Here is an 11760-nt window from a genome sequence, read left to right as displayed (position 1 = left end):
AGATGAGAAAGATTTATTATGGTAATTGAAAAATTGAAAGCAGAAAGACTTTTAAAGTATTAAGGAAGCTAGTGATAGCATTTGAAATCATTCTTACTGACTATTCCCAGAACATATATTATAAATATTTACACAACATAGGTAATAGTGTGCATCAGAACACAAACACTGTATGCCCTCAAGTTTGAAAAAAAAAATAGACTTGAAATGAATGCTGTACTTTTCTTGACTGAAGAAAAACCTTCAATCCCAAGCTACAAAATTCTACAAAATCATTAACGCTATCCTGGGGTGACCTTTACTTGTATTCTTTCCCGGCATCCTTCAATCTTTCAGAATAGGACAAAAAAACCAAACTGCCTAGTTGGGGTAAGTTCATCTTGCTAAGAAATACAAATTTTTCCAGAGCAAAAATAAGCCATGAATTCAACCACTTAACAAGATCTGGAGATTATGAAGATTCCTGGATTTGGGGCTGTTACTTATTTCCCAGAAAAAAAAAGTATCAAAAGACATCAGTTCCATTATCCTTAACATAATTAAAACCTATCTGATTCAAAAATGCTTTGAGAGGAAGTCATGCACATGATAATCACATCCCAAATCTCTTCTGTTTTGGAAAGTTACTGGACAGCATTACAGAAATTGCCCAAGACAGAGAGGTTGTTTTAATCCTACAGTCAAGTTCCACTGGATAAAATTTAAATTATCAAGAGGACTTCCAATTTATAATTTCCATCTGACTTTTTCACTTTATTAGTATATGATTTCAGAAATGTAGATATGGAAGGATAGCATATATTCTCATTTTTACCTGTAATGCCCTCCTAACTGCTCTCCCTAACTCCCTGGCTCTGGCCCTCTAATCTCTTCCCCACAATGCAGGCCACAGTCTCTCTCTAAAATGCAGGTCTGGTTGTGTCACTTCCCTATTTAAAATCCCTCAGAGGTGTTCCATTGCTCTTAGGATGAAGTCCAAATTCCTTATCTTGGCTTACAGACCCTGCTGGATGGCCCTGGCTTCTCTCTCCAATTTTTTGTCTTTCCCACCTCTCACCCCTGCTGTCACCACACATCTCTGCTTCCCAGGCTGTATCAGAAATCCCTTAATCCTCTGTACCCTCACTTCTATGTCTTCAGCATTTTGTCCCCGCTTACTCCTGCTCTTATCCTACCGCTCCTTTAATTTAGACTTGACTTCGTATGCACGTGTTTGAACACACATAAGAATGAATGCATTGGGTGGTAGGAAGAATAAGATTTAACTCAAGTACTACGCTCTACAAATTCTGTAGTGATTTTACAGGCCAACGTGTAACGGAGAGTTCTGAACACTTGTGTTTCTGTTTTCTTCACCACACCCACCCCAGCAAGTCAGTTTGAAGGTTTGACATATTATGAACTAAGTTCTGTTTCTAGTTAAAAGAAGCTCTAATATGTAGCGTGCTCTGGCCATTTCTCTTGGTACCTTTAATTGTACACTAATGAGATTAGATGTGATTGCTCCGTCAGTCTGTGTTTGGTTTGGCTTGGTCTTAACTAAGTAACCTTAACAAGATGTTTAATTCACCAAAAAGATAATTTTCTCATTTACTAAATTAACAGGAAGATAATCTAGGGGAATAATGAATACAATTCACCTGACTAATTTTGAATAGATTTCACTGTTCCCATAGATTTTTAGAAAAAGTATCATAGTACTTTTTGTACTTTCATAGGAAAATAGTTTTGCATCTGGACACAGTACCTCTCTGTACCTCTAAGTTTTTGCTTTCAACTCTTGAAACTCAGAATCAGATATAGTAAGAATTCAAAATTTTTGCTGCTTATTGGTTATTGCCAAAATATCTTGTTAATGTTCTGCATTCTTCAATGATCAGTTTTAACGCCAAGAAAGCATAGCTTATACGACTCACCTTTAATTCAGTAAGCTCTTACTAAACAGTTGCTGTGTTTCCAGGATTTGCTCCTTGAAGAGGCCCTTATTTATATTGACCTACTTGAGTGATTACTAGGCGTGCCCAGGACGTAGAGGAGTGAATGGTCATATAGTGACTCTCAGACTCCGTGGGCGATTCAGGCTCTCCAAAGGCTGGGCTTTCCTGAAGCCTCCTCTGCTTGGTGTAACGCTGGCATCTCTCGCTGGTGCTTACCGCTCAGGGCTGCGTAGTTGTGCCCAGATGGCTGACGTCATCTGTAGTACAGTACATTTACAGAAATACTACCAAGATGGGTCATGAATGAGGGAATTTGTGATACTGAATTCTCAGGATTACTTCTCAAAGAAGTCAAGGTTTGCACAATCAAGCTTCTTATCCAGCTGTAGGACGTTACCCAGGATCCTAGTTCCAGTAGCCCAGGAACTCCTGTAGTAGAATGGTTGCCGGGGGCTGTGCACTGGACCAGGGGCTGGGGTGGCCTTGAGAGATCATCCACTGCCCCTGCCCCACCCAGAAAATCCTACATCCAAATGTCAGGGCCTGGGCCTGGTGCCTGCCGCTGCCCTGGTGTTCACAGAGGTGCTCTGTTAATACTGAATGAGAGAATGAAGGAGAAGCTTTTCAAAATGGACAGCTTTATCCTGAGATAAACTTTGTTCTTGGGAATAAAGTCAAAAACAAGATTAAACGAAACTCAAGAATTAATATTCTAAAGGTCAAGAGCAAACAAGAGCATTAAGATTTGATAGAAAATAAAATCCTTACTGGACGTGATATTTAAAACTAGGCAATCTGCCGAGAAACAAGTTACCCTTGCGTCTCTGCAAGGACGGTGCTGGGGTCACGGGAAGGAGCCTAGAGACATTAGGAGAAAAAAGAACCAACAGAACTTGCTCTCTCATCAGGAAAGATGGGCGGAAGACACAGAAATAAAGAATTGGATGGTGACTTCCTAGGCAAGCTCGTCACTCTGTGTAGTTGAAAAAGAGCCACTGCCTGTGGGGAGCTGACCCACCCCCATCTGTGTCAGGTGTGGGGATGGGAGAGCAGGTCCTCGGGGAGCCTCCGAAGCTCCGGGTGCTGGGCCGGTGGAGGTTTCCTTTCCAGAGAGCCATACCAGCTCTGCTCGGGAGCCATGGGAAGGAGGCCGAATGCTGGGGGGAAGGGCTCCTGGCCGGCAGGGGAGGACCCAGGATGGAAGGCAGGGGAGGGGTGGGACCCACAGGGCACTCTGCGGATGCCACGGCAGTGGGTACACAAGTACTGGTTTTACAGATATTTGTTAAACGGCATGGATTTATGCACTTTTCTGTATGTTTTATTTTACAACGTAAAAAAAGTTAAAAAATAACAGCACAAGAGTGTAAGAGCAACCCCCTTCCCTGCATCTTAGTAACTGTAGGACTTTGCGCAGTAAAAATACAAATAAAAGCTATTGAATGCTGGCTGTGTCCTTGGTACTAAACTTGCATCATGCAGCAGTCCTATAGGTGAGATATTATTGTGCCCATTCTACAGATGAAGATATTGCCTTAGCAAGGTGAAGGAATCTGCCCAAAATTACATACCCTTTGGAAGGCAGGGCCAGGTTTGACCTACGCAGAGCCTGCCACCCTGCAGTAGTGCGAGACCATGCCCTCCAAGGCCAGCTCGCTGCTGGCATACTCAGACAAAGCTACACTGTCATGCTACCCCTGGGGATGAGTACAGAGAAAGGTTGTTTTATGAGATTGTAATCCGAAGATGTAGGGTCTCGACAGCATACTTTAAAAGAGTGTGCTAGCAAGATACGAGTAATTGTGATGATTTTAATTGCTTAGAAGCGTGTGTTTTTGGTTCGACATAAGTAATGTTTTTGCTGGGTCGTATAAAGGAAAATTCCTGAAATACATTATGGCCGGAAGAGTTTAAAGCACCTCAAGTGGTTTCTGTTTTTGTTCCAGGGCATATCAAAATATGGGCATGCCACTGACTCCCGCTGCGGTCCCTAGTTTGGCCTCTGGCTCTAAGTAATGCACCAGTCACACCCTCAAGGTACCCGTACTATCGTCCCTCTGCCCCTAAGGAGCAGTGGCTTGGAAGGTCTCTGGTGTCTGGTGACCCTGGAGAGCGACAGCTGGTGGAGCACAGCTCCTTCCAGCCTGGACACATGGCTCAGCACAAGGGGACTAAGAACTGTTGAACCATTTCTCCAACTGCTGGCCCTTGCCACTCAGACGGCGGGAGAGACAGCTATGCGGGGCTTGAGGTCCAGGGCTTTGGGGACGTGGGTGACTGCCAGTGGCTTGTGTGTTGGGCCACGTCCACAGTGCTGTGGAAACTGCTCCTCCACACAGCATCTCATCTGGTTTCCCAGATCCCCTGTACTCATAACCCCGGTACTATAATGCCATCCCCATGCTTCCCAAAAAAGCAGGGTGCTTGGGTCTGGATTTAAGTGGCAGAAGGTTGTGGGCACACGAACCACTAGATAAAATGTGGAAATTTGCCTAAAGTAGTCAGTTAAATATTGTTAGAATTGCAGAATTGTTCCTGTAGCCTGATGCTAAGAGACCCCTGGGTGTCTGAGCCTTGCTTGGGTTCACAGCTCTAAGGGCAGGGAAGGTTCCAGGCAACATCGGCCTGCAGAGGCCGAGGGTGATTAAGCCAGGAGAACGTTCATGCCCAGGCGTGCTGTGCCACGCTCCTGTGGTGTGTCTGGTGTGACACAGAGAGCACTGGCGTGGCGCCCTGCGGGGGAGGCCCGGCACGTGCTCCAGTCTCCAAGGCTAGGCTTGAGGGGCAGAGTGTTGGGTGCTGTGCGTCAGGCCTACGCTGGGACCCCCGAAGCTCAGGCCTCCATCTGTCCCTGGGGGATGGAGCTGCTCTCTGTGCTGTCTACCCCGTTTGCCCGGACTTTTCATCCTTCAGAGATGCGATCTTGTTTTCTAGGCCTGTGCCCAGTCTGTCCACCTGAACCTGTTTTTGCCGGTTTTCAATTTGGGGGGAGTATAAAGATAAACGTGGACACACTATGTTACAAACTTGTTACAAACTTGCCTGAATTTTAAGACAAAACACAAGATTTCAAAACAGAATCAATGCTTTGGGGCAGCTTTGGGCTGGCCTGGAGTCAGGTTTGGGAGAGAGTGGTTGGCAGCGGGGATGACTGAGTGATGTAAATTCATTCTCCTCTGCCCTTAGCAACACTGTGGTGCAAGAGCTTGAAGAGCTGATTCCCCGAGTCCGAGCTGCCCGCTGCCTCTTAGGAGCAGGGACCAGGGCAAGCTCTTTGCAGACCACGGTGCCGCACACGAAGGAAAGGCACGGTGGCGTGTCGTTGAGTTCAGACCAGGAGACAGGCTGCTCCTGCCTGGGCTCGCGTCCCAGCCCTGCTGCCTGCTGGGCGGTCTCGGGCTAGTGACATCTCGGCATCTCGTTTTCCTCCTCTGAGAAAATGAAGATGATCATAGTAGTCTCTACGTCATAGAGTTGTTGTGAAGATTAAATGGGTTAGTCCGTGCGGGGCTCTTAGGAAGCAAGCGCTCCGTAGATGTCAGCTCGCTGCCCAGCAAGAGGCGGCGGGGGGTGGGTGGCGGCGAGGAACAGCTCCCTTGAGGAAACACCCGTCTTTTCCAGGGGTCCCAGCCTGCTGCTCGGGGGTCTCCTCTCCAGTCTGTTCTCTGATGACTTTGAGTGGTTTGGAGCATTTTCACTCATGTTTTTAAATCCATGAGCAATTGCAGGCGCTTCTTGAGAGAAATACTTAGCAGCTCCCCTGGGCCATGGGATGTTACACCTACTTCTCTTTTTTCCTCCTCTTAGAAGCACATGATTTCCATATTCATCTTTCCTGGGTGAGCAGAGCAATATCCAGCTGCAAGGGCAAAACCTGGCCTCTGGATGCCGCCTGACCTCATTTTCCATGATGTTCTCTATGTTCCCTTTCATGCAGAGCCTCACCTCAGAGGCTTTTAATACCAAATAGTAAAAGGGAGAAGGAGAGAGAGAGAGAGAGAGAGATGGGGAACGAGGCCGGCTTTTTATTGGATCCTGTGATGGTTTCCATAGATGCTGGACAGGCTACGTAGCCCTGACTCAACAGTAACAAAACACTGAAGGTCTAGAGTACACAGTGCGTCCCTCCCAAGAGAGGATCTTACCTGTCCTTTCCAGGCGCAGTCCTTATGGGCGTAGCATAACCCTCCAGAAGCAGTGAAGGGCCCTCTCACCTCAGGAGCCAGGCAGCTGCCTCAGCAGTGAGACTAGGTGTGACCCGAACGCTCAGCGAAGAGAAGTGACCACGGAGGGCTGAGGGGAAGAGAGTGCATTTCTGCCTTTGGAGTTGCAAAAGCCTAGGGAATAGAAAAGCCTTTGGCTTTAAAAGATTTGGGAGAAAGCCTGCCGGGTAAGAGCAAGATCTCTCCGCTCCACACCTGCAGTGATCCTCTCCAGGGTGGAAGAGAGGAGGGTGTGAGGGCCAATGTCTGTGGGTCTCTGGAAGAGACCCCACTGTCCGGGTCAAGCCCTGGGAGGTCTGTGGGGGACCATATGAAGAGGGAACCTGTGCCCTATCTCCTGCGGAATCCCTGGGAAGTGACCAGACTCCAAAATATAGATGGATAAAAGGAGTATCCAAAAAGATGTCACCTTAGCCTCCAAAAACTTCCATGCAGCCCAGACTAGCTGAAAATCCAGTGCTGGTTGCTTTGTGTCTGAGGCGTGGCATATCGATGGAACTGAAAGGGGACCAGAAGATGGGACCCAGGGACATCCCTGGACCTGTGTGGTCCCACAGCTGTGGCCCCAGTGTGACAGTGGACGTGACAGTGGACACTATGCAGACAGGTGACACCGAGGACCATGTGGCCTTCTGGATCCTTTTGTAAAGCCCCTGGACCTTAGCTAACCCTGAGCCCAAAGTGGGGGAATTCCAGATTTGACTGGGGTTCTTTTCCCATCAGACTGACAGCTTCAACAGTAAATTGAAATGGAAAGATCCGTACCTGCGATGTGTGCCCATTTAGATATGCATGCGTCCTAAAATTATACACAACAGTGTGGGAACCACTGAGCCTGGGTTATCACTGCTGAAGACACCTCTTCAAATGAAAGATTTGTAAACTCATAGAAAATAAGTAAAATGTGTTGAGAGCTGGTTATTCTGAGGGCTTATTGCTGGTGTGGTGTGGCACTGCTCGTAGCGGTAGAGGAGGCGGGGCAGCTCGGCTCGGGGCCAGGCTGAGGAGCCTCACGGGCCCACTGCTTCCCACAGGAGTACAGAAGGTCGTCTAGCATTCCCAGACCTTCAAGGAGACTTCGGAATTCTGAGAGGAAGAGTGACCCAGAGGGGGTCCGAGGTCAGGACTAGGAAGGTACAGAGGACAGTGGTAGAGACCATGGCCATAACCTGGTGGAGCCCAGCCTCAGACACCTAACGCCCAGGCCACTAAGCCATGCTCAGCAGGCACTGCAGGGACAGGCAGTCATGGCTACTTGGAGCAAGAAACCCCTTTCCTGGTGCCAGACAGTACATTAGCCTTCTTCTCCCCCAGGCACTTAATGTCACCTCCAAAAAGAAAGTCAGGTGAAAGAAAGCAGAAAGAAAAGAAACCCTGGGAAACAAGATTTAAGTTCACGATAAGCCTTGAACTTGACAGTGACTGAGAAAATAACATTTGAGTGTAGCTGAAAAAAGTCCCTGGATTAAATTGAATATGTCAAAATGGGAAAGATTGAGTAATCTGTTCTCAAGAGCAAAGTTGAGTTCGGTATTCAAAAAAAAGTCACATTTGCTCACCTTCAGGTTCATGATGGTCTGATGTAGGCTTGCAATTCATGGCAAGGGAAGTACAAGAAAAGTAGTAGGGCAGGAGTGTTGTAGGAAAAAAAAAAAAGTGGGAAAGCAGCAGGAAGTTACAATCATGGGAGCCCATATGCAAGAAGATATGGTCCTGCGAGAGGGTCTGATAGCTGGGAAACATTACACTTCAACCAGAAAGCCACTTCTCAAATGTTACATTAGAAAATTCACAAAAGTAGCAATAGAGATAGAGCAGAAGTGGGTGATGATGGAGGTAGGAAGCCAGAAAAGAAGCTGACTTTTACTGGTCCAGGAGTAGAAAGGCTGAGAGTGATGATTTCAGAGGCAAAAGCAAGAGAACTTGCTGTTTGATACTAGACTAAGGAGAAGGCAAAGGAAGGTGCTGGATTCCAGATGACTTCATTCACTGCTTTTCCCAGGAAAGGCAGGGCTGAGGGCATATGTTTGGGTGGTAAGAGGAAACAAAGGAAATGCTGAATTTGAGGTGCCTGAGGAACATTCACCTAGATGGTTCTGTTAGCCAGGGATCTAGAACAGAGACCTAGAAAGGAAAAAATATTGGGGAGTCATCAACATACAGATGGTAAGCTGAAGTCAGGCTGTGTGTGAGCTTGCCCAGCGGCCAAGCGTAGAGTGAAAAGAGGAAAAGGGCCCAGGGGCAGAGATGTAGGGAGGCGGGACATTGGGCAGAGATGTAGGGAGGCGGGACATTGGGCAGGGTAAGAAGAGCCCATAATGAGCTCTGGTGAAGAGTCGCCAGAGAGTTGGGAAGAGAACCAAGAGAGAGTAGGTTCAGGGAAATGAGTGGAGGGTTTCAAGGGTGAGTGGGTAGTTGGGTCACATTTCCAGAGGAGCCTGGTAAGCTGGCAACTTTGGAGTCAAAGGTTCTGAGTTATAACATTTCTGTATTTCTCTCCCATGATTGCATGATTCTAGATAAGCTCAGGGTTGCTGTACACTGTCCTACTGAATCGCCAACTAAGATGGGATTTTGTTTTTCCCCCACCGCTCCCCGATTTAGCTAAGGACAAATAAATCAGCCTGATAGTGACAGTAGAATGGCAGGAGCTCTGGGGGGGCAACTCTGATACTCCGAACAGACCCCCGCCCCACTCTTCTGGGAGACTTTCACCTTTTCAGCACCTCCCCCGAACCACAGCTGCTGGAATCTCCAAGCGTCTCTAGAACACTTTAGAGAAGTGTGGCCAACATGTACACTTTCTGAGTACCCCAGTAGTTATGCCAGGGCTATAGAGTGCCCCCAAACGGGTTAGGTCCATGCTTTGAATTGTCTTCAAACACTTCCCACAGCCATTCATCTCCTTGGAGTTGGGTAGCACTCAGGTCTAACCTTATTTTGGTTTCTAGACCTGTATAACTTTCTGGCCCCTTTTTATCCCACTTTGTGGACTACTTGAAGTTATGCTCAATCACCTTTTTCAGTTACAAATGCAAACAGAGTACGTTAATCAAACTCTCCTCTGTGCGGTGCTATTCTCCTCAGAGGACGTGTCTTTGGAGAAGTCTCCAAGAACACCGTCCTCACTGCTGGGCTCCTACAGCCCCACTCAGATGTGGGACTGAAGACCCCCAAGGCTTGAGCCCAGCTGCATGCCACTTCGGATCACGCCACCCCCTAAGCGTTGTATTGGATGTGTCTCCAGTGCGTTCTTGGTCCACCAGCTCTTCCTTTAATCCTAGCATGGTGACTAGTCACTCTTATTTTCCTGATTGTGCTACAGTTTGCCGCACTGGGATGGGAACTCTTGTCAAGCAAACTCGTACTCACTTTGTCCCATAGCCTTACCTATTCATCGCCTATTCCTATTTATTCCCAAGAGACCCTCAAGAGGCACTGAACCCAGCATGCCATTCCTATATAGCATCGAATGGTTTATCCATTCAACAAATATTTTCATGCCAGATCCTGGGATATAGTGAGTTAAAACACCGTCCTTGCCCCCATGGGACATGCAGCCTTGTGGTGTAGACAGACAAGAGAGGAGACAAATTGAGGCTGTGACAGATGCTCCAGTGCTGTGGGAGAGGTGCATAGCCCAGCCCAGCCCAGCCCTGGAAGTTCCCTGGAGGACGTCTGAGTGGAATAGTGAAGAATGAGTAAGTTGGAGGGGGAGAAGAGGCAGGGAATGGCATTCCAGAAGGAATAGGCTGGTGGAGAAAGTCAGTGTGATCCATCAGACGAACCCACGTTCTAGGTCCTGTGACGTGTCACAGGGTCCGAGCAGTGAGAGGGGCGGATGGTGAAAGGTGGGGCCTGTCGGAAGAAGGAGCTTGGACTTTATCCAGCAGGCAGTGAGGAACTCTGGGAAGGATTTTAGCCAGTGGAATAACAGGATGAGGTTTTGTTCTAAAAGATGTTTGGAAGGCCCTGACTGGCTTTCACCCAGGGTCGTGGGCATGCAGGAGCTCTCAGGCAGTGACACCATTTTTTAAAAAGAAATTTACCTGCGTCTTTAGAAGGGATTAGCTTTTGGATGTCCAGACTTGAAATTGAAATAACGTTTCATTCTCCTAGTTGGAAATGGTACGAGTTCTATTTATTTTTGCCAGTCACTTCATGGTCACTGTCCTTCATTTTCAAACATTGATGTGCATCGTTTGATAAGCCCTCTGCGTATCCTCATTATGGCAATCTAACGGTCTTTAATTCCTTACTTTGAAATTGCCCAGTTTTTAACTCAATTTTAAGCCCCATCTTACACTGCTGCAGGGCCAGTACCCAGGACAAGAAGAATATTCAGGAAGCTCAATTCAGCTTGAATCCCAGCTGTGTGCATTAGTGAAAAGACGTGAGGATGTTTGTGGTGGTCTGAATAAACCCTCATTTGGTAACGGAACTCCTTTCCCTGAGCCATACCCCTTTTTCATGAAAAATGTCCCCACAAAAGGACGATGGGATGGCAGAGCTGGGTGCTGCACCGACGCTGGCCAGGGTCATGCTGGACACCTAGAGGTGCCGGCCCATAAGGGCCGCTGCAAAGAGCAAGCCCTGGTCAGAGCCGCAGAGAGACTGTCCCCTGAAGGTTGAAGTGCACACTGGTTAGCCTCCCAAATAAACCTGTTGTTGTGAGGTGGACGGGAAGGATCACTTCAGCTGAAAGAAATGATACAGAAAACTCTGAGCTTGAGCTCAGTGATTTTTTAAAAAGAAACAGCATATCCACATTCCAATCTCATATTAGAAAATATTAATGACCAGTTTTTAAAAGGGTTGTTGTTTCCAACTGCTATTGTTTTTAAGAACAAAGCATCCTTGCGGATGTTATAGAATAAGAAACAGAAATTCTCAGTTTGACAAAAATATTGAGGTGCAACGAAGCATTCCAGCTACCTGTGATAACTTTGGCTTACCAGAATCACTCACTTCTGACGTTCCTCTCATGCTGAAACCATATGGAATCAAAGGTAGAGAGTTAGCTCTCAAAAGTCCAGGAATACTATTTGGAAAAACAATTGCAAAGATTTTATTTAAATCCAAAATAGATGAAACAAGTGGAAGAAACCAGTGATTCCCTTTTTTTTTTAAAAGAAATGAACACCATTTTCAGATATTAATGAGGCAATTAGATGTGACAGTACAGTCCTTTGGAATAGAGCAAAGATAAAAACAAATGACATGGAAGGAACTTAACAGCAGCCTAAGCTTGGCCCGCTAAGACAGCTACCTCAGCTGGTCCATCTGTGTGCACCTCGTGATGATCACCGGGTCGTGGGGTGGCGCTAGCTAGAAGGTTACACACCCCGTCAACAAGGAGTAGGAAGCAGGGAAGCTCCTGGACGGGGCAGGAAGGCTGAGTGACACTGATTCACCGCCGGGGGAAATGCCCACGCGGCAGGAAGTGCACAGTGCAGGGCTCGGGGTGGCCGATGGTGGCTGCTGACACGGAGGAGGTGAGGTGGGAGGGAAAAGAGGTGCGTGGCTGGGGAGGAGGAGACAGATGGGCAAGGGAGGGTGTGGCGGCGGCGGCTGGCGTGGGCGGACACAGAGGTGACGGT

The sequence above is a fragment of the Tursiops truncatus genome, chromosome 18 (genome assembly GCF_011762595.2).
Source record: "Tursiops truncatus isolate mTurTru1 chromosome 18, mTurTru1.mat.Y, whole genome shotgun sequence".
NCBI lineage: Eukaryota > Metazoa > Chordata > Mammalia > Artiodactyla > Delphinidae > Tursiops > Tursiops truncatus.
The sequence above is the reverse complement of the archived record's forward strand: the minus strand, read 5'-3'. Positions refer to the sequence as shown.